General features: G+C 38.2%; 1 protein-coding gene across 5 annotated transcripts in view; it reads left to right on the forward strand.

Annotated features, from left to right (window-relative positions):
• Nucleotides 1–372: 372 nt before the first annotated feature.
• The window catches only part of SLC16A7 (solute carrier family 16 member 7), a 191087-nt gene continuing 168390 nt past the window's right edge, over nucleotides 373–23069 (forward strand). Inside the window, exon 1 of one of the 5 annotated variants that reach the window (XM_027071366.2) lies at nucleotides 373–516. The gene's annotated coding sequence lies outside the window, so the exon portion shown is untranslated. Of the gene's footprint in view, nucleotides 517–1205; nucleotides 1343–6376; nucleotides 8469–23069 lie in introns of those variants that run through there. The other 4 variants (XM_027071368.2, XM_027071367.2, XM_053226443.1 and 1 more) reach the window with 4 other exon arrangements.

The following is a 23069-nucleotide window of genomic DNA, read 5'->3' on the forward strand; positions in this document are numbered from 1 at the left end:
CCGCCAAAGTACTTCGGGTAAAGCGTGTCACGACCGATCCGGAACCACAGTTCTCCCCACCTGACTTCTGACTTTTTTCCCTCCGGGCCCAAACTAAAATCCGAAGTGGCGCGCTCCGAGCCCCAGAGAAAGTGTCTACAGCGGCGACGGTCGCTCCGAGCATGCTCAGTCGGCCCGGAGTCACTGGGCGGGGTTCGCCCCCGCCCGCGGGCGGCCCGCTCGCCGAAAGCCCGGCGCGCTAGCCCCCGCCCTCCTTCTCCACCTCTCCCCTCCCCCCACCCACGCCGGGCGCGCGCTCCAGGGCACCCACGAGGGCGCCCGGCGGCCGCGCCTCCCCTCCGCCCCCCTCCTCCCCCGCCCCCGGCTGCGGCGGGCGAAGACAAGTCTAGGGCCGTAAATAAATAAATAAATCCATTCACCCGGTGACGGCGAGGCGAACCGGCTGCGGCGGGGGGGTGGGGGCGGGCTGGGGATCGGAGAGCTGCGGCGCCCACCCCGTGCCAGAGACCGGGTAAAGTAAGTACACCCCGGGAGGAAGGGAGGAGGCGGCGGCGGCGCTGGCCCAGAGGCGGGCGAGCGTGCCTCTGCCACGCCAGCTGCCAGCGGAGCCGCACGCGTGTGTAAAAATAATGGCCAGCCCCTGACAAACGCGCCGACGCAGAGCTGGCTAGCGAGCCCTTATATAGACAAAAACCCCCGAAGCGGCCATGGGAGGAGAGCTCGCGTCAGTCAGACGCGCAGACAGCAGCGCGGCAGCTGCAGGGGCGCAGCCGGCGCGGGGTCGTGCGCGCGCGCGCGCCGCGCGCTCGCGTCGGGGAGGTGGGCCCGGGGGGTCCTGGGCGGGGAGCGCCCGCGCGCCCGCGCGCCCGCCAGCTTATGGCCGGGAGGTGTCTGTGTCCCGAGCCGTTGCGCGGAGACTCTGCCGACGCTGTGCTTCTCCCCCTCTGCTCGGCCCACGAGTCTCCCAAGGCCGGTTCCCACCAGGCGCGTCCCCTGCCTGCTTGTCACCAGCATCTCGCCCCAGGCCCGCGAGCACCCTGGGGTGGCCTCGTTGCCGCAGGGACGAGTGGTGGTGAAAAGTGTGGGTAGGGGGCGTCTTTTCTTGTCGCAGACGATCGGGAGTCCGAGAGGCTGGGAGGGGACGGAATACCAGGGAGGGAGGTGTCGTTTTCTTTTTTGGTCCCCAGGTTGCATAGTGGGGCGGAGGCGTATGGAAAGATGTGTGCGGGAGAGGCCTGCGCTCGGGCAGAAGGGAGCATGACTGGACCCGGGCCGAGGAGGGCCTGCGCCGCCCGGTATCACGCTGGTTTCCTGCGCCGCTGCGCCGCTCTGGGGGCGCCAGGTCTGTGCAGGTAGTGCGGGAGGCTGGAGACGCGGCTCGCGTGCGAAGTGCCTCCTCTGAGCAGATGTCACGTTGCTCGGCAGCTGCCCTCTGCGGCCCCTTTTCTCCTTTACTTCCGCGAGAGGGATTGCAGACTGCCTTGGCAAAGGCGGTCGTGACCAGGGCCACTTTCCTGGTAGGGCTGGCGAGGGGAGTTTGTGGTCTACTCCAGGGATATTAAAATTATGTGTGTGTGTGTGTGCGTGTGTGCGCGCGCACACACACACACACACTCACACACACAGAGGAAATGAGCGGTTTCTCTACAAGTGACTCTACCATCCCTTCCTGGAGAAGTAGTACTCAGTGGGATGGGTTGAGTGAGGGCTGGCTGGTGTTAGTAGGAAAGCTAGTATTTCATGTCCTCCTGCCTTTCCTGGTCCAAGAAGATTCATAGTGGAGAAATGAAATAGCAGTCGTGAGGGTGATGTGAAAAAGACTGGGCAGGAGTAAACGGTGGGCGCTATAGATGCCTTTTCCTGGCACCCTGTACATTATGGTTAAACACAAACCGAGAGCTCAAGAGCAAACTTTCAAAAGACACGTTAGCTTGAAGGTGCTGTCATTGGAACCACAAATACTAAATGTGCAGTTTGGGGGAGTGTGGCTGAGAAATCAAAGCTGGGTGGTGGCTGCAGAGAGTAGACGAAGGTTGAACAAGGTGACCCTTATTTAGCCCTGGTGAAGCAATCTTAGCTTCGCTTTCTGCTTCTGAACACATTGCATTTAAAGCAATCTGAGCGAGTGGGAAACTGAATGATTCAGTGAAAGGGAAAGATTATCACTTTAATAAGCAACTCAGTGTGTTGTGTAACAACTCATAAAGTCAGAAACCGTTTTTTTTTTTGTTTTTTGTTTTTCAAAATTCACATCAGCAGATTGCAATTACATACTGCTTCCCCCTGCCCCCCAGGGTGTGTTTTAATAATGGTAAGTGGGCTGAAATTTTAACACGTGTTTCCCAAAGTACATGTTCTTGAATCATCCTATAAATGCTCAGTTTATTTCTGGTTATGCATTTACTGCTATATAATATCCGGCTTGTATTTTCTGCCTAGAACCCTCCCAAAGAGAAGAAGGGCAATGTGACCTACAGAAATTTTCCTTATCCAGAGTCATATTCCTTGGTCATGAATCTGGAATGAAAGGAAATTCCCTGCATTTACTTTTACTTCTTATATTTATTCACTGAACATTTTTTTCGAGACATTCACATGGGAAAAGGTAATTAACTTCAGAGTTAGATGTACTTCAAGGTCAGTTTTGCACTTTCGTAAGGTTGAGTAATTATTTAACAATCTCCTCAGTTTTTTCTTATCCTTAAAATATGGTTGGTGGTGCCTACCCTGATGTGCTATTGTGAGGAATAAAGTGTGTGGAAAACACCTAAAATATAGACTAGCTAATTTTGAACCCCTGAAATCATTCTAGACACTGCACTGTGGTTACCAAGATGGGTGAGGGTGAAATTCTGCTCTCAAAAGATTCATGTCTGGTTATCCAGGCTAATCTTCCTTCAATACTTTTAGCTTTCTTTGTTTCTTTCTTTTTTTAATATAAGTGTTTTTAATTTTTAAGTTTTTATTTAAATTCCAATTAGTTAATATACAGTGTAATATTAGTTTCAGGTGTACAATATAGTGATTCAGCATTTCCATATAACACAGGTAGCTTATCACAATATCCTATTAGCTTTCAATCAATTTCTTTCTCAGTGGAAGAGACATATATCCTAAATAACTTGAAAGAAATGTTTATAAGAACTGCTAAAAGGCAATTGGAGAAAGGCACCTCGCCTCAGAAACTGGTGTATTCAGCCCTATTCTTTTGCCTGTTGAGAGTGACCCTGTAAAAACAGGAAATGGTGATTTTCTTCTTGCTGTGAGGGGAAGACACTCTTTCCCTGGAAATGATCTTTGCCAATGAATTGATTTCCATTTTTTTAAAGAAGAGACTAAATTGCAGTTTATTATATGCTTTGATAGACTACCATTCACCTGCTCTGAAGAACCCAAGAGTATAGTAACTGTAACAACATCTCTGTAATGCTTACAATGTTCTAGGCACTGTGTTAGAACACTACTTTCTGTAGGTCTATTAATATCCATGTTTGCAGAAGAGGAGTTTAGGTACAAAGAGTTAACTTGCTCAATTTGCACAGCCAGAGGCCTAGATCTCTGGCAAAAGAGGGATGAGGGTAAGAGCGGGCGTCTGTAGTCTGGTCTGTCTGGGTTTTGATCTTGGCTCTGCCATTTACTAGCTAGGGCAAGTTGCTAAACCTCTAAATCTCGGTTTCTTCATGTGTGAAAATTTCTCAAAATCTGTTTCTTCATGTATAAAAAGAGGATAATATTCAATTCCATATATTGGTTGTAAAAATTAAATGAGATAATACCTGTGAAATACTTAGCACTGTGCTGAGCACATGCATAATGGTAGCTAGTGTTAAGATTTTTTTTTAATGTTTATTTCTTTTTGAGAGAGAGAGACAGAGTGAGTGGGGAAGGGGGAAGGAGAGAGGGAGACACAGGATCTGAAGCAGGCTCTAGGCTCTGAACTGTCAGCACAGAGCCCGACACACGGGGCTTGAACCCACAAACTGGGGGATCATGACTTGAGCTGAAGTCAGATGCTTAACCGACTGAGCCACCCAGGCACCCTGCTAGTGTTAAGGTTTAAATGTGTGGCATTAAGGCTGTTAGGTTGTTAGAAGGATCACTGGCTCATTCTTCTTAAGATAATTTAGAAATGCTTAGAAATGCCTGTTTTCCCATTAGATGGCCTAACAGTGTTGGATTGCATCATAAACCGTTACATGGGCTCTCATTGTCTGAGAGGTCATCCAGGTTTGTCACAGGCTTTCTCAAAACTGGATCAAAGCGATTAGGAAATGTGTTGGGAAACAACTGTACACCAAGTCTCAGTGAGAATCAGAACTTAAAAAAAAAGTTAAAGAAAAAGCTTCATTTTCTCAGGTGTTCCCCTAAATGGTGAAGCCAGGGGCCTGGTCTGCCTACTTGGGAGATTCAGGAGTTTACAGTCATGATATGAGAGAATAGCCTAATGTGGACAATTGTCTAGAGAAAAAAAAAATAACATTTACCCCACATACATGGCAGTTAGTAAACAAGAAGGGGGTATGTGCATTTATGCATAAACTGTAATCATCAAGAACACTGGGAAAAAATTAAGCACAAGTTAAACAAATTGAACTTGACTATAATATAACTAGTCCACCCAGCACTGGAGTAATTGGTGCTTGGGTGCACCAGAGACGTGTTCAACATATTCATAAATATCAGTATTAACAAGTGATGCCAATATTTTTGAAAACATTTTTTCTGTCCTAATATCAAAACCTCTTGCAGATGTTCTTATTAATGTTCATTGAAATCCCAAATGAGTTCATGAAAATCTTATAGGGCATTTGAGTGACAGCTATGAGACGCTGGTATAAAGATATTTTTTGTTAAAAGTTGTGTGCAATTAGGATAGCCATACAAAAGTGGGTATATTGAATGGTTCGATGATCTAAACAGGTAATGAATTTTTGGTAATATTTGGCATTAAAACAGCAATTTTTCAGTTAGAAATATTTAGTATGAATGGTGCACACAAGAGAAATATTTGTTTAGAAAACAAAGATCTGGATAAAATGTTGGTATTTTTAGAAAGTGTTTTATGTCAAACACTGGCAGTTTCCTTACCTAGTAATACAATAAAATATATGCGTGGTAATCACCTATAGCCCTAAACAGACTCTGATTAGAGCTAATATGTAGGTGAATTATAATTTATAAGAAGAAGCTGTCCTGCTAGATGATTTACTTGAAGACCACTTTCTTTAGGAAGTAGATTAGATATGAATCAACAGCAAAACTAAGAGGCATGAATTTACTTGAAGAGTTTCTAAGGAAGGAACTATGTTAATGAGTTTCCCTTATTTTAAATCTGAGTCTCCAAAATTTCAGAATCCAAAATTCTATCACTTCTTTTCAACTATGCAAAAGGTGTATTCAGTGATAAACAGTGTCATGTGACAGTGTTTCTCAACAGGTGGTACTGTTGGCATTTTGGCGGGGACCTCCTTTGTGTGGGAATGCCTCTTTCATTGCAGAACATTTAGTGTCTATGGCCCTGTTAGCTTACCCTCAGTCATGGTAATCACCAAGAATTCCCCTGATATTTAAATACGCCTCTTAGAAGAATCGTACTAGATGTGGTTGAAAACTGTTGGCCAATACGATCAAATTGAGAATGTTTGAAGAAATGATCCTTGAGATTAGAGTATTTCCAAAAGCATCTTTTGTCTTTGCTTCAAAGGCTAGCTCACGTGAAAATACTTGGATTTGAAGGACTAAGTTCTTTCTTGTAAGATGTATTAAGCATAATTATTTAATAGTCATGTTATCCTAGGCTCCAGACTTTCGTTTGCTTTAACCTGTCATCAGCCTTGGGCAGTGTTGGCATCTGCTGCTTCTGAAACTCCTGTTTTGGCTTCCAGGTGCTCCTTGTTTTCTTACTTCTCTGACTGCTTGTTTGCAGCTCCTTCTTGGGCTCTCTTTTCACCTCCTGCTCATTAAAGTATGTGTTCCTCAATTTCTGTGCCGAGTTTTCCTTTTGTGTATATTCTGTCATTTGACAAAGCTCATCCTCTCTTGGCTTCTGCCTTCTCGGTAGGAATAACTCCCACGACATATCTTCAGCTTTGACCCTCACAAAAGCTTCAAGCCTTCCTTCCAAGTGCCTGCTGGACAGCTCCCCTTCACTTGCACTGCTAACATCTTCAACAACACCCTCTGAGCTCTCTGTCTTCCTTCTTTCCTTTGTTCCCATTGCTTTAGTTGGTATTAGCATCCTAGTCTAGAAGATTTGAGACCTCTCTCCTCCTAGAAATGCATCTCCGAGTCAGTTGCTAACATCTGACAATTGTACATCCAAAATACTTCATTTCTCAGAAAATTCTCATTTCTGATGTTGCCACAGAGTTTGGGCACTTTTTTACATGCTACCTAGAATCATGCCAGTCTCTTAGCGGCTCCTCTCACCTCTGGCTTCTCACTCTACCACTTAATTCTATATGTTCCACCAGATAGTCTTATTGAAATACACCTCTCTTACTGATACATTCCTAACACGATGGTGGCTTCCATTTTCTGGGTCCAAGGACTAGCATTTCAGCCCCTGTAATTCCAAAAATTTTCTGGGCTTATCTTCCACCACTATCATACTTGAGTCCAATTGAACTGTCCCCTCTGCCTCATTTTATTTCTGGCCACTTCCTTTGGCCATGTTATCCTTTCTTTTTAAAATGCTCTAACTTCCTGCTATTTCGTTTCTAGCTTTAACCTCACCTTCATAACTAAGTTTATGTTCAAATTTCTTCTGAAGCCTGTAGATAAGTAGAAGAAACTTTTACACAATTTTAGTAACATTGCATTTGTAATATGTCTTGTTTTAAACATTTTATTATAGTTGCATTTGTAGAAGTCTTTAGTTTCTCTATATACTGCAGCTTTCTGGATGCCAGGTATAATTATCCATATTTACATATCTTTTAGCACTTTGGTGCAAGAAATTTAGAGGACATCTGTTTCCATTTTTATGTACTGTTTCTTCAGCATCTTTCATAAACCACCATCTATTGTTTATTTTAAGTACACATACGGAGGGAGTCTATTCTTTTTAAGGCATTTCCAATTATAACAGAGTTGTTTTTGCTTCTACCTAGAGTCCTTACTCAGCTTTCTGAGTCTACACAAAATAAAACCCTTTTGGGTTGATTGACACCCTGTACATAGGTGGTGACAACTTATGTCTTATATTTTCTCTATCAATTTCACATATTCAGTCTTTCTTTTTTTTCAAATGTTTATTTATTTTGAGAGAGAGAGAGAGAGGCAGAGAGAGGGAGACAGAGGATCCAAAGCAGGCTCCATGCTGACAGCAGAGAGTCCGATGTGGGGCTTGAACTCATGGACCATGAGATCATGACCTGAGCTGAAGTTGGATGCTCAACCAACTGAGCCACCCAGGCACCCCTCACATGCTCAGTCTTTCTACCTGTTGTTTTTGTAACCTGGTTAAGGCTGCTATGCTTTTGGAGCCATTCAGGTTTAGAAAGTCTAGATAGTGTCAGTGGTTACCTCAAATCCACCTTGGGAACCAGCATAAGTTGTGCCTTTGATATTTCAGAGGTATAAGCAAGCAATGACCCAGGTCAAATTAGTCTTGCTAAGTAAGCTAAATTAAGCTTTGTTTATATGAGTCAAACTGATTTTGTCCACCCAGGAATTCTCAAGGCTGGTCTCTGTTTAGTTTGGTAATACTGTTTAAGTGCCTCCTATGTGTCTGATTTTTTATATACGGTATTTCTAATTCTCATTATTACCACGTAAGATAGATTGTATTCATTTATAGATGAAGAGAATAAAGACTCGGCAAGATGAGGCTGCCCATTAGGGAACTGCAAGAATCAATGCTTTAGTAAATGTTTCAATATAGGTGAGATGCTAATGGCAACTAAATCTTGCTCCCATATCTTAAATCATTTCAAATCAGTAAATAATTAGCATTGCTATATGAAGTACTCTCCAGAGATAGCTGAATATATGTGTAAGACATCATTCCTGACACCCTGAGGAGATTATAATTTCAGAGACATTCTTGATGTGCGTACTGGTTATGGGTATAATCCAGAGTAGAATTGTCAAACGGTAGAGAGCAGTGATAGTCTGCAGCAGAAGTTGACAAACCATAACCCTGGGACCATATCTAACCTACTGCTGTTTTTGGTAAGTGAAGTTTTCCTGGAATACAGCTACACTCATTTGTTTCTACATTTTCAGTGGCCGAGTAATTTCCTGCTGCTGGATAGAGTTGAGTAGTTGTGACTAAGCCTGTGAAACCTAAAATATTTACTATCTGGCACTTCAGAGAAAAAATATTTGTTGATCCCTGCTCTAGGATTTCTGAAGAGGGGGACTTTACTGTGTGATGGAGGAATCAAAAAAGGCTTAAATGAAAGAAGTGGACATGTTTTGGAGCTGAGAGGATAGTCTTTCAGTAAAATGAGGAGCTGGTCAATGTAAGTGCCACAGAACTCAAAAGCAAAACCAAACACATGGATAAATATAAAAATCTGCTTAATAAGGATCATAATACTGTATATAGTTCATGTAATATTATAACCATTTGTCTGTGAGTGTACCTTTTGTAAGTAGAACAGTGGTTCCTAAACTTGAAGGTGTTGCAGGATTTTTTACCACAATACCCGGGATTTGTTGTCTCGCCACTTCAAAGAATGAAGAGGTGGACACAAAATGAGTGGTAGGCGAAAGTTTATTGGAATATAAGATTAGAAAGGAAGAGTAGTAGGAAAGCTGTCTTTACAGAGAGGGGACATTTGAAAGTGAATGCCCAAGGACCATAGGCAAGGTTCTGGTCAGCCCTCCCCCTTCCCCTCACCCCCTTCCTTCTCAGGTTCTACCCTTCCTTATTGGCTTGAGAGCTTTGGTGCTGGGTTGTCCATTCCTGATTGGTTCGTTTCCATTGTATGAGAGGTGGGCTGTGGCCATACTTAGGTCTTTTGTCCAATTCCAGAGGGGAAACCTGAGGGGGAGTAGGTGGGGTCTGTTAAATTCTTACAGGAACCTTATGCCTGAGGGGGCTTGCTGTAGTCAGAAGCTCCCAGCATTGTTCCAAAATAGGGGTTTTTCTGCACCCAGGGACCTCAGGCCCTAAACATATCGTCTCTGCCTACTGAATCCTGTCTTCTATCATAAAGGGACATTTGAACCAATTGGTAAATTACTTCAGGATAAGATTTTGGTTTTACTCAGTAATCTGTGATACTAAAGTATAGCCCATGTGGAAAATCACTGAGTCAGAATACTCATTCACTTGATAAAATTGATTATTTCCTGTAGAAGGGCAGAGAAATTTTTTTCTCACAAGTTATCCAAACCTTCAAAAAGTACATGTGTGCTGGACATGTGTTAACTAGTTTTGCTAATCACTAGTTTAGTAAAAAATAAACAACAAAAACTAGATATTGAGAACACAACTAAGTGCCAGCACTGTGTCAAGAGCATTTCATACCTTATCTCATTAAAAACATACAATAACCCACTGAGGACTAAGGTGGATGTTGTTATACCCATTCTAGGGAAGAGCATACTAAAGATGAGATAGAACAGATTCTTGGTTTAAGGCTGTAATACTAGTAAATAGATCACCATTGTTCAATATGACCAAGAAATTGACTTTTTTAAAAGGAAACTTTTGGAGCTGGGACATAGATAGGAATGGACTTCAATACATTTAAAAAAAAAAAAGTGAATCTGCCGATTTGTTCTATTGTATGACTGAATTCTTTTTTGTTAAAAGCATTGTGCTGTGTTTTTATAAAACTTGAGTCTTTCACTACTAATTTTTCTGCAGATTTTTATTGAAAATACCAGTGTTTTATTGACCCAGAACTTTCTATGTCCTCTCTGTTTCTTTTTGTCTCTGTCACTTTCTGTTTATAATCCCTTCTCTCTTTTCTTTACCTGTTAATGCTTAGTTGTTTATAATGTCTTCTTTTTTCCCCCTCCATTTTCCTGTAGTATCCCTTCCTAACTTTCATAAAAGTCCCACTTACTTATGGCATGGTGTCTTCACTGAAGCAATCAAGTGCTTCAATGCATTTTCCTAAAGCAATGGCTTTTTTTAAAGGAAAAACAAAGAATCAATGCAACTTAATACAAGTTTTTTCCCCCCTGAACTTAGAAAGCAAGAGATACTGCAGAAATATTTGCATATCACTAATGGATATGACAAAATAATAAGTAGATAGGAAAAGGTGAATGATTCAGAAGAAGCTGCAGGGAGTGTATGAAAATGTAAATTCATCCCTCATGGGCCACATTAGCATCTCTGTGGAGAGTAATCTGGCCACTTGAGCCATGGAGAAGAACATTAATTACATACATTAATGGCCTGCTACAGGATTCACAGATAACAGTTCTAAAGCTCACCTAAAATTATTTCCTTTTTTATCATTAATTGCCAAGTAATAAATGTTGTTAATTAAAAAAAAAAGCTGCTTCATTGAGGAGACATGCAAATTTTTATTGTTATTTTTTTTTTTTATCAATAACAGACTTGTTACTCTATCTCAGTAAGGTACCTGGCTGGGCCCATTATCTACATTTGTTTTCAAATGTTCAATAAAAGGGGGAAGAGACACTTCTGTAGACTTATCACCAATTAAAATTAAAATCTTATTTTGAATGCTTAGAAACTTAATTATTGTTCATTGGGATATTTCACTGCTTATGATAAAAATTATTATGCATATTGGGTCTATAACTTTCACTTAAGAATGAATGTTCCCTCAAACGTCTTTAGTCTATTAGCTATTTAAATTATTTCACATTTTATTAGTCCTCTTACTTTACTAGCTTTTGTCTTGTAGCAATAATACTTAACGCCTCCTCAGCTATACGTTCAGATATTGAGTTGTGGTCTGTAATAAAATCTAAATTTAAAAATGTGACTTTTAAAGTATTCTCTTGTGTCCTAAGGATTTTCAAAAAGATTTGCTCACTCAGATTTTTGGTATTGGAAAAGGGGAAAGAGAAGACAAATAGCATAGTTGGTGCAGGTTATGTGCCAAAGAGAAGGTGCAGGATTACCTCACGGAATCCTGAAAGTCATTATCTGAAAGCCTCAACAACACTGTAACATGGGCCCCATTCTCACTAATTTAGGATCCAAATGAAGCATCTCATGTCTCAGGCATGTTAGATAACAAAGCTCTATTTTCAAAATCCACATTTATCCTGTTCCATGTAGTCTTCCCAGGCAGAGTGGAATCTTCCCTCATGGAACACACATTTTCTAGAAAAGGAAAATATGGGGAAGAGAAAAGAAATATTTAGGGTTCTGTCCTTTTAAATTATGCTAATAAAAAATGCATTTTTAAATACCAAAATCACACGTTTAGGTTGTTCTCAAAAAATAAAAGACAAAATTAAAAGGACAAGAAAAATGTTGACAAAATTTTATTTTGCCCCTCTTCCACATTGTCTTAGTCTGTTCAAGCTGTTGTAACAAATGCTGCAGACTGGGTAGCTTATAAACAACACAAATTTATTTCTCACAGTTTTGGAAGCTGCTGGTCTCAGATCCGGGTGCCAGTGTGGTTGGGTGAGGGCCTTCTTCCTCCAGGTTGTAGACTTCTCCTTGTATCCTCACATGGTGGGAGGGATTCAGGAACTCTTTGGGGTCTCCTTTACAAGAGCACTAATGCCATTCATGAGGGCTCCACCCTCATGACCTAAGCCCCTGACAAAGGCCCCATCTCCTAATATCATCACCTTGGGCATTAGGTTATCAACATATGAGTTTAGGGGGGCCCCAAACGTTCAGACCATAACACACATACATGATCCTTCTTTTAAAAAATGTCGACTCTGAACTATGTATGTTGCGACTGATATTAGCACCAAGAAATTAGGTAGACATGGTTAACACTATTGAATTAGGACTGTGTTTAAATAACTGGGATTTGAATATTGTTTTCCTTTTTTTCTGAGTGCTTGATTATGCTTTATTAATAAACAGGTGCATTGATCTCCATTTATATCTTAATAAGAAACTATTCACATCTAAAATCCCAAAATCTTAGTAATAATTGGTTCATTAAACTACCAGAATCTCATCATCATTTGAATTCAGTGTAAGAGTCCATCTTAAACCCATTTCAAAGGGATTTAGGAAAACCTTCATTATATGCAATTCAGCTCGTAACTATAGCATGAAAGGTCAAGTACATTAAGCTGTAGTACCTAGAAGATGGTGCTATAATGAAATTCCAGTGTAAAGATTAAAAATGTGTTTTTTTGTAGTAAAACAATTTCAGAATACATGATTGAGATACTACGTGCTGCAAAATGTGAGGCAGTTGAGTTGAACATTGTCTTGTTTACCAGAGTTTTATTGTGTCTAATGGTCATTCAATGTGAGTGGGATTTTTCATTATAGATGACAAGAGAATATAATTTATACATTGTAATTATAATATCCCTTCTTAATTCCAAAAAGATATCCAATCAAGGAGGTATGGGAAAATTATCAAGTATTATTAACACTTACTGAACAGTATTTTATAGGAGAGAGTTGATGGGTAAAATAAGAAATGCTCCATTGTTAATTGAACATTTTTATGGACAGATTAAGAGCATAGTCCATCTATTTTTAGATAATCTATAGTAATTAAATTTGGTAGTTTACCAAAACCAAGAGTCTAAGGACAATAATTCAAACAAAGAGTGGTTATACAAAGCAGATATTCCTGTATGCATGGGTCTTGCACAAAAGTAGAACTAGAGGTTCAAATTGATCTATTTGGATTATTAATCCTGAATTAAAATATCCCCATATAGTCTGTTGGGGTGAGAAAAGTTTCCATATGGACTCTTTTGGCTCCTGGAAAGGGCCATCTTTTGTAATCAGATCATTAATGATTTAAAAAGAAATAATTCTAATGTGCTGTCCATGTTACTAAAAAGTATCAGAATAATACAAGCTAATCAAAGTGCCATGGTTCTTTAACATTATTTCATTAGACAGTCAAGTTTGTTTTAAAAACTAGGCATTCTTTGTACAGCCAGCTCCTTCCTACATTCCTGGGAAGTCTCTCAGATTCCTAGAAATCTGAAAATAGAAATACACATAATCACATAATTTATCAATTTTTCGGTATAATTTCTGTCTTAAATATGCCAGTGACCACTAATAAAAAACTTTCTTTTCCTTTGCTTGACATTGACTTTTACCTTTTTTTTTTTCCTTTGTAATCTGTTATATGAGAAATTACCTGATAGGGTTGAAAACAAGTATATGGAGAAAAGCGTGTGTAACAAGATTGGCGAACATTCAGATGCTCAATTTGCTGCCTCTGTGAAACTACCACACTGTGTGTGTAGCCACACAATTGCTCCAGTAATAATACTAGCAAAGTTATCAGTCACTCATATCTTTGGTGACTATTCCTGTTCTTGGATTGCCATGGATGGTGTTGCCATTGCGCCAGAAATCTGCCTTTGGCCTGTTGCTGAAAGCGTTCTAAGCAACGCAAAGACATTTGTGTGGCTGACAGTTGGGTTTTCTGGCCTTTACCTTGCTCATAAGATGTGGATTTATCCTGTGAACTCTAAAGTGCCAGAGTCTAAAATGATGAACCTGTTGAAGCTTGCTTGTTGCCTCATCTTGAACCATGACTTGACTCTGTTGGATGTTGGCATTGACTTTGGCCAGGACCTAGTGACTGTTCCCTGAAATGCCCTTCAGTTTTACTGGAAGGCAAAACTGCAAATAATAGTCATAAGAACCTAACAGTTGCCAGAAGTCAAACTGAGAAAGAAAAGTGTAATGGACAGGCAACAGCATGATGCCTATAGAACTGGCTTTTAGCTTTACTACACCAGGCCTGTGACCTTTAAGTATAAATACATAGAATAGGGATTTCATTGTTTAGTATCTTAACTGTCATATAACAGAAGAGTTGGAGGTGCTTATTAAAATATTCTGCAAAGATAGGAAGCATCCCGATAATACCTAAAATATCATTTTATGGGAATTCTCTCTTTTGCTTCTAGCCAAAGTATTTTATCATTTAGTTTGAACAAAACTAAAAAAAAAAAATAGGTACCAACAACAAAAATCATTTGTCATGCAATTGAAATATTCTAGGGAGGCCACTAAAACTTTCTAAATTTGTGCTTAAAATCTCTATAAGGAAGTTCATAGGTTTTCCTGAATTTATTTTCAATATTGATGGATATTTTAGTTTCTTTTTTCTAATTAAAAAAAAAGCAAGTTTATTTATTTTGAGATAGAGAAAAAGAGAGAGAGCCTGAGAGTGAGTGGGAGAGGGGCAGAGAGGGAGAGAGAGAATCCCAAGCAAACTTTGTGCTGCCAGCACAACACCCCATGGAGAGCTCAATCCCAGGATCCATGGGTCATGACCTGAGCCAAAATCAAGAGTCAGATGCCCAACTGATTGAGCCATCCAGGCACCCCAGGTGTTTTAGTTTTTTTAATGAAAAAAATATTGAGTTATTTATTTTTCACAGATGCAAAAAAGAAATATTCTGAGTTGATTTTAAGTTACCTGGTTAGGGTTTTATTGTGTAAAAGTAACTCCATTATCTTCTCAAGACTTTGCTTGATCTATTTCTTAGTTATTCAGTTGTCTTAAATCGATTGTTTGTAAGAGTGAAAAATAAAGAATATTCAGTAGAACGAGCAGGGGGAACTGAGTCACTGTTATTCTGGAAAAAAAAATTATCCGTGGATATAAAGGAATTACAGCATTTCAAGAATAAGCCCGTTATATGATACATGTTTTTTATTTACACAGTTCCCCTAACATTCATTATTTAAAAGGGAACTGAAACTCATCTCTTCTATTATACTTAATAGTATATTTGCTAGCATCATTCCCCAGTTAGAAGTCATATTCTGTCTGAGAATTTACTTAACATGAGTGACATTTTATAGATTTTAATTTTACATGTTTTGGCACAAATACATTCTTTGGAGAGGTGGCTGGCTAATTTTATTAAATAATCTAGATTTTTAAAGCATTATTGTTAGGCCCATTTCACCATGAAGTATGGAATCAGAAAAATTAATCTACATATATTAAGTGCTCTATTCTGTCAGTCTTTAGTCATGTGATTAGTCATGTGACTGTATTACTTAAATTAGTACACATTAATAAGGGCTTCATAAAGGCAAAATGGTTTTTTATTAAATATATGCACCCTTCTCATCCATCATCATTACTATGCTTATAAAGTTCTGCTTGGCTTTGGACAAGCACTAGCCTCTAGTCTAAGTTCAAAATTTTCCAAGCTTATTTGATTACAGAGGTGATTTTGAATAGAATTTCATAGCTTTGGAATTTAATGAAACACCATTTAGGAAGCATTGCCTTGAGACAAGAGCTCTGTGTTTAAGACAAAATAGAATTTGGAAGTATTTATAAAGCCCTGCATGTGTCTGAAGAGTAACTAAATTTTGGATTTCATTGTCACAGTTTTAAACATATGACATATTCTCAGGTGTCTTACAAAGCATGACCAATCAGGTAGCTACTATCTCTGTTTTCATAAGAGAATGACAAACATCAAGGTCATATGGGTTAGTAAAATTTTAATATTGATATGGCAAACAACAATAAGAAGCAGAATGATAAATGGAATTGTTGAGGTGGGGAATCCATTGTTGAGACCTGGGGTCTGTCCTAGTAGACTCAAAATCCTTTAATCTAACTCATGAACTAAATGAACAATTCCCATGTGAGAATACTATGGTTATCTTGTTTGTTATTCATAGAATCACTCTGCCTTTTCAAATCTTGGGATTTTAATCATTAGAAAAAGCATTTACTATATTGACATCTGGTTCTCCTTGTGTATGTATGATGTGTATTGCCACATCATACATAGAGGCAATCTAAATTTTGAATTCCTTAGCTTGTAAAAGCTTTAGTTACTGAAATATAGCTGTATTTTACCATAGTTGACTGACCAAATTTTGTGCAATCCTGAAAGGTTTTTGTTTTGTTTCGTTTTACGACACAGGAGGCAAAGACATCTAGTGTGTGTTGCAGGAATGCTAAGAAAAAAATTTAAACCATTGCTTGTTATCTGTATATAGTGTTGTATTGTAGCTTGTAGCCATATCAATGAAGTGCTTAATTATCAACACCATTTATATGATTACCTGCTCAATAGACTTTACCAATGTCCTTAAACACATAACTCAACATCTCTAAATCATTTTTCTTACCACATTCTGAAGTTTTCTGCCATACACGTCACATTCAAACATTTATTAAAACACATGGCTAACCAACATAAATTGTTATATTATAGATTTAAAAGTATGACTGCTTAGTATTTTTTACTCATTATCTTTACATATACTGTCATTCCATTCTATCTAGTGTGACGGAGACCAGTGAACCTAAAAATATTGTTGTACTCAATAATGGGGCTAAAAGATGAGTAAAAGTCACCTGTCTTCAAGAAGCACAAGAGCAAGTTTCCTGAATTTTGACTAATGTTTGCCAGTCTACTAAAATAGCGCACTAGACTTTTCCTTCCATACTTCCCATACCCTTTAAGGTAATGAAAATTAAGACGATGCAAAGCTAATCCTTTCAAAGTAGAACATTCCCTTCCAGGTCCAAAATGCATGACAATTAGCAGTCTTCCTTGCTCAACACACACTTTGATAGTACGTGATTTTCCTTTCTTACTAGTGGTTCTGGTTATAACGTACACAAAGGTATTCAGGTCAAGAAATTCCAAAGAGAAATGGTTGTTCCTTTTGATCACTGCTACCACCATCCCCTCTTCCTTCCCACAACTCACTTTTTTCTTGATTTTGTGGGAATCACCTATCTGTACTGAAATTTTGGTGCAATAAATGGTATCTTTGATAGTAGCATAATGTTTTGCTTGGAAACTGGCTACACTTTCTACGTAGAATTCTATGCTGATATGATTTTGTGATTTTTCTATTCCTCTATTTTCCCATTTACAGTACCTGACATTTCCATGGATCCATCTTATTTCTCAACCACACTGAAAATTCTATAGGTTAGATGTATCTAAAATGAGCATTTAAACTTTTTGAGTGAGCTCTCACTTTAACATCAAGATTTTACCCCATATTTTCTGTTGAAGTGGACATTTACCCGATTTACAGGGTATTTACCCTTTTAATCATTAGAAAAAGCATTTACTGTATTGACATCTGGTTCTCCTCGTGTATGTATGATGTGTATTGCCACATCATTTTATAGGATTTAAAGGATTGAAACATCATTTTATAGGATTTAAAGGATTTAAATTATTTATAGGATTTAAACAATGGAAAATTTAAGTTCTAGATTTGCATTGAAGACTTTACTTGAATTTAAGTATCATGGATTTTACACAAAATCTATATAAATTGAATCATGCACTCAAAGAAACTTAGAAGTTGTTTAGCCCAATATTTCAACCAGTGTATTAATATTACTTGCTGAATCCATGAAAAGTGATTACCCAGCTTCAATTAAAAGGTTTGCAGGCATACAGTGAACTCACCATCTTACAAGCAGCTCATAGATGTCTTAGCCAGCTTCATTTGTTGGTAAGTTCAGCCATAGAGAAAAAGTCCCTATGAATTGTGTTCCTGACATTTTTCTTAATCTATGAATTGGCAACATAAAAGAGCAGGCAGAGAGAAGAATGGCATATATGCTCAAAACAAGCAATTATAATAATGCTATCACAATGACTTAGATTTATTTAGTGCCTACTGTCTCAGACACTGTCCTAAATATAAATACTTCATGTGTTATCTTGTTTAATTCATACACATAAGATAGGTACAATTATTACTTTTTTTTTTTTTTAACAGAAAGCACAAAGGCACTGAGACATTAAGGGATTCAGCCAAGTTCACAGTTAGTAAATAGTGGAGATAATGTTTGGGACTAGACACTCCACTCCAGATTCCACATTTTAATACTTAGATCATATTCTTAGCATCTGAACTGTTCAAGGCCCTAGAGAGACAGAGGGGGCTGGCAGCTGCCTAACAACATGAGTTCTGCAGTTGAATTCTGTGTTGACACTGTTTTTGTTTTTTTCTCCTCTTTTCCTTAAGCTGTGCTGAGTGGATTTTGATTTTTTTGCAACCATAGATCCCTGCCTTTGAAAAAGGTTTGATTAATCATGTTATTCTAAGTTCTGACTGCACAAAGAACTCTGAGTGTTACAGATTCATTGTTGAGATTCTAGATGCAAAGCAAAACATACCAACTTGGAAATTATCTACCAATTCATGTAAAAACCTTTTCCTCTGAGGATGTCCAAGTTATTATTGAATTTATATGTTTATGAAAAATCGCATATGGAGATATTACACAATGGTTTGCATTAGAATTAATACTGAGGAGGCAGGCATCAACCAAGTGGTTACAAATGGGTTTGAAAATGCAGTTTTTGCCATGGGGTGCTGTAGAAGTCATCACATTTCTCGGCATTTTCATTAGCCTGGAAAGTCAATGACTAAGTTTCTTCTCATCAGTTCCTATTCTTGGTTTTGCAAAAAGAATGACATTTGTACTCACAGCTCTGTGACAACAGGATAGAATTAGGGTTGTGTGTCTCCTTTGGAAGGAACAGAACATAGGAAATTGGCAGGAGAAAATGAATAAGAGTCTGTGTAGCAGAGGAGGAGGTAGGAGGCATGTACTTGTGAGGAAGAGAAGTCAAGCGTACAATCAGAATATACCTCAAAAGGGAACCATATGGGACTGTTAATCAGAAATATAAAATTATGCACAAAAATCCATCCCCTCCAAATCTTATGGCCTTTTGTCTGCTTTCCTTAGTTGTGCAAAGTTGGCCTACTGATTAGTTGTGCAAACCTAATCTCCTTTGGCAGGCCAATCTGAATCGAAGCAGAATATATAATTAAACAGTCTCTGCCTAGGATAGTAGGAAGTAGTGGGGCTAAACTGGAATTAGGTGACCCATTACTGTCAATCAGAGGGGTTGGCTTTTACAGTGTTTTTCAACAGCAAGTTTGTTTCAAGAGTTGGCCGACTGGTTGAACCATGGGTCTCTACCATTGTTCTCTCAAGTGTATCCTCTTCTTTTCTTTAAAAGAAATTTTTTTAATGTTTATTTTTGAAGGAGAGAGGCAGAACGTGAGTGGGAGAGGGGCAGAGAGAGAGAGAGGGAGACACAGAATCCAAAGCAGACTCCAGGCTCTGAGCTATCAGCACAGAGCCTGACATGGGGCTCGAACTCACAATCTGTGTGATCATGACCTGAGTGAAGTCAGTCGCCCAACCGACTGAGCCACACAGGCGCCAGTCTTTTTTTCTTGATAATGTAAGTTACATGCCTGCATTCATGAGCCTGATATTCCCAGCCTCACTTTCTTCTACTGTTAGGGCTACTTTATACCTGTCTCCACATACTGATCACTGCTTGTAGAATTCTCTGGCTCCCCTATCCTCTATGAATACTGGGCACAGACATGTTCTTTACAGTTTCCTTCCCTGGGGAGAGGGGTCTTTGAACTTCAGTCTAGGAGCTAAAGTCCTGCTATCCTAAAGTGGATCATATTTGTGGTAACTTGTAGTTCACCTAGACTGTCAGCTATCACCCATGATACACACTCCATTCATTAGATTGGGGTCCTAATTCATGGTATGGATTCTTCCTAATTATTACTAGTGATTGTCATATGTCCTCTGATATTCAACCTGATATGAATGCCCTATTATCTCTGCAACTGGCTAGCACTATTCACCTTGTACAAGAATTGCCACACTATTAATTGTTTTCCTCTCATTCTTAGATTACAAAGGCCTTGAGGGGTGAAATCATGTCATAGTCTCCTGGGATCCACACAGTGTTCCTATTGTCTATTTCTTTCTGACAAATTAGGTCTACTTGTAGAATCATTGGCTCACTGCCTTTTCTGAGTGTGATCAAATGACCGTGTATTACTGTTTGGCACTTCGTGATACTAAGTGATATTTTAAATTATTTGAAGTTTTTTAATATCACTATTGTTTTTACCATATGCCAGAAGCTCAAAAATCCTCTCATGCTTCTTTTAGAATTTGGTTAAAACTAAGATTTAGTGCAAACTATGCCACTTGGGTATGTAGTGTGAGTGTAGTTTTGATTCAAATTTTGAGGTATAGAAACATCAACTTTTAAAATTCATTTCATTAAAATATGAAGATTTTTTTTTCTATATGGAAAGTTAGGAAATTGTGATTTGTTTTTTATCCTGTCTGTGTTGTGTTTTTGGAGGAGAAGAGGGTAAGGAAGTGGATGGTGCATTGAATAATATGTATTCATGTTAATTCAGGATTGGAAACTTGCTTTGAGGAAACTACGCATTTCAGTTATATTTTGAGTATTTCTTCATAGTTTACAACTTAATCTCCTTTTTCCATTCCACCCTCCAGGCACACACATGCCTTTATCTTCTCTGATTCTTCTGATTGAGGCAAATATGAGATTAATGCCTTAGTCACCACCAAATTTTGCACCTGAGTGAGAAGGTGGTATAAATATGCTCTGTGTGTCCCAAGTACTCTTGTGTGCTCAAAGTAAGGTGAAAATAAATTGTTAAGGGAACTAGAAAACTGTCTTTTAATGAAGGATAAGCTAACAGTAGAAGTATCTACTTAACTACATGTTCAAACATTATTATCAGCCTACTTATATGTTGCTGGGATGCTGTCTAAACCAGTGTAATCTTTTATCCAGGCCAGAAAATAGATTGTTGTTGGCCTTCCTTACTCTTGATGATTTAAAATGGAACATGCAAATTTGTCAAACGTTTTAGTATATATATTTTGATAAAATAAGTCAAATTGTAATTATCATTTTCTGCCATCACATAAAGTACCTGATAAGTCTTTTGTCCATTTTTCTATGTGAGTGTTTATCTTTTTATTGCTTATGTAGGTTTTTATATATCCTGAATGTTCCATATATACATGTTACAAATACCTTCCTTCAGATAAAGGCTTTTTGGGACGCCTGGGTGGCTCAGTCGGTTAAACGACTTCAGATCAGGTCATGATTTCGCGGTTCCTGAGTTTGAGCCCAGGGTCAAGCTTGGAGCCTGTTTAGGATTCTGTGTCTCCTTCTCTCTCTGCCCCTTCCCCACTCACATTCTGTCTGTCTTTCTCTCAAAAATAAATAAACATTAGAAAAATTAAAAAAACAAAGATAAAGGCTTTCTTTTTCATTTTTATATAGTGTCTTTTGATAAATAGTTCTGAATTTTAATAGCTGAATTTTATCAGTTATTTCCATTTTTTTCTTGTTTGTGTAATTTGTTATTTCTTGCTTGATATATCCTTCTCACCCCCAAGAGCATGAAGATACTATCCTAAGTGTTCTCAGCACTGTCCAATAGACTTTCCTCTACTGATGGAAATATTTTATGTGTGTCACTGTCCAAAATGATAGTCACTAGCCACATATTGCTTTTGAGCACTTGAAATGTGAATTATGTGACTGAGGAACTAAACTTTTAAATCTAATTTTAAGCAATTTAAGTTTAAATTTAAAAAGACTCATGTGGCTCTTGGGTTGGATAGCTCAGCTATCTAGCTTTGTTTTCTCATCAGTGGTGATTCATTTATTCCTTATTTTCTTCACGGTGTGAGGGAAGATCTTATGTCATAATTTCCAGTGCGGGTGACCAGTGCTTTCCCCTACTTATTGGTAATGCCAGTTTTGGAATAAAAATAAATTCTGTGTGTATTTATTTCCTGGCTTTCTGTTGTGTTTCTTTGGTAAATTCATCTATCCTGGCACTGGCACCTCTTAGTCACCATAGCTGTAAAACAAACCTTGATATTTAGTAATCTATGACCCCCTCCATTTGTTCTGGTTTAGAACTGACTTTGCCATCCTGGCCTTTGATCTTTCAATACATTTTAGACCTAAGTTTCAAGTAAAAATTAAAAAAAAAAAAAGGATTTTTCATTGCATTTGAATCAGTACATCAATTTGGCAGTTTTAATGTATTGATATTCTTAATTCATGAGTATTGTTTATCTCTATTCATTCAGGTCTTCCTTCATGTCTTCCATTTTGAAAAATTGTATCTGAAAAGAATTTGCCACATTTTGTAATATTTTTTAAGAAAGAACTATGTAATGAAGATATATGTTGTCTTTTAAAATTACATATATTTTGTGATGTATAAATAATTTATTCTTGTATGATATTTTATCTACCAAACTGACCATCTACTTGATTCTAGTATTTTATTTGTAGATTTTTATCCTATGCAGAGAGATATATCTGTAATCTGTGTATAAAAAGAATTTTATTTCCGACCCCTTACATATAATTTCTTTTTCTTGTGCCTCACTGCTTTGCCTGGGACTCTTAAGACATTGTATAGATCTGATTCTAGTCTTGTTCCTAATCTCTTACAGTGATAACAGTAAATATGATGTTACACATTTTTATTTGTTTTTCTTTTTGTTTTGTTTTTATACATTTTATTCACGAGATTAAGGCATTTTTCTTCTAATTTTAGGTTGGTAGGATTTTCAGGTGATTTTATGATTTTTCCTGGATTCTATTAATGTGGTGAACTATCATAATTGTTTTTTAAATAGTAATGTGTGTATATGTGTGTGAATGTATGGTTTGGTCCTCAAGTTTGTGACTTGCTCTCATTATTCATAGGTATTTTAAGTTACTTGTTAAAATAGTGAAAACCAATGAACCCACTAACCAATTCAAGAGCTAAAGTATTAACAGAAATCAAATCTTACCTGTGTTCATCTCCCTAGCATCATTCTTTCTTCCTCATTCTGCGCCCCTCCCAACTCTTCTCATAGTTAATCACTATTAGAAATTTTGTATTTATTATTCATTTGCCTTCTTTTGGTTTTATTTGGTTTTAATAATAAGTCATATATGGGCAAAAGTTTTTAATGTTCAGTTCTTGTACAATTTCTTCACGGTCTCTTACTCTTTAATCACATTTTAGTCCTTTTCCTTTATAAAGTGTATTTAATTTATATTTTATCTTCGATAATTTTGTTATCTAATGTCTTTATGGACCTGATTCT

Source organism: Acinonyx jubatus, chromosome B4 (genome assembly GCF_027475565.1).
Source record: "Acinonyx jubatus isolate Ajub_Pintada_27869175 chromosome B4, VMU_Ajub_asm_v1.0, whole genome shotgun sequence".
Lineage (NCBI taxonomy): Eukaryota > Metazoa > Chordata > Mammalia > Carnivora > Felidae > Acinonyx > Acinonyx jubatus.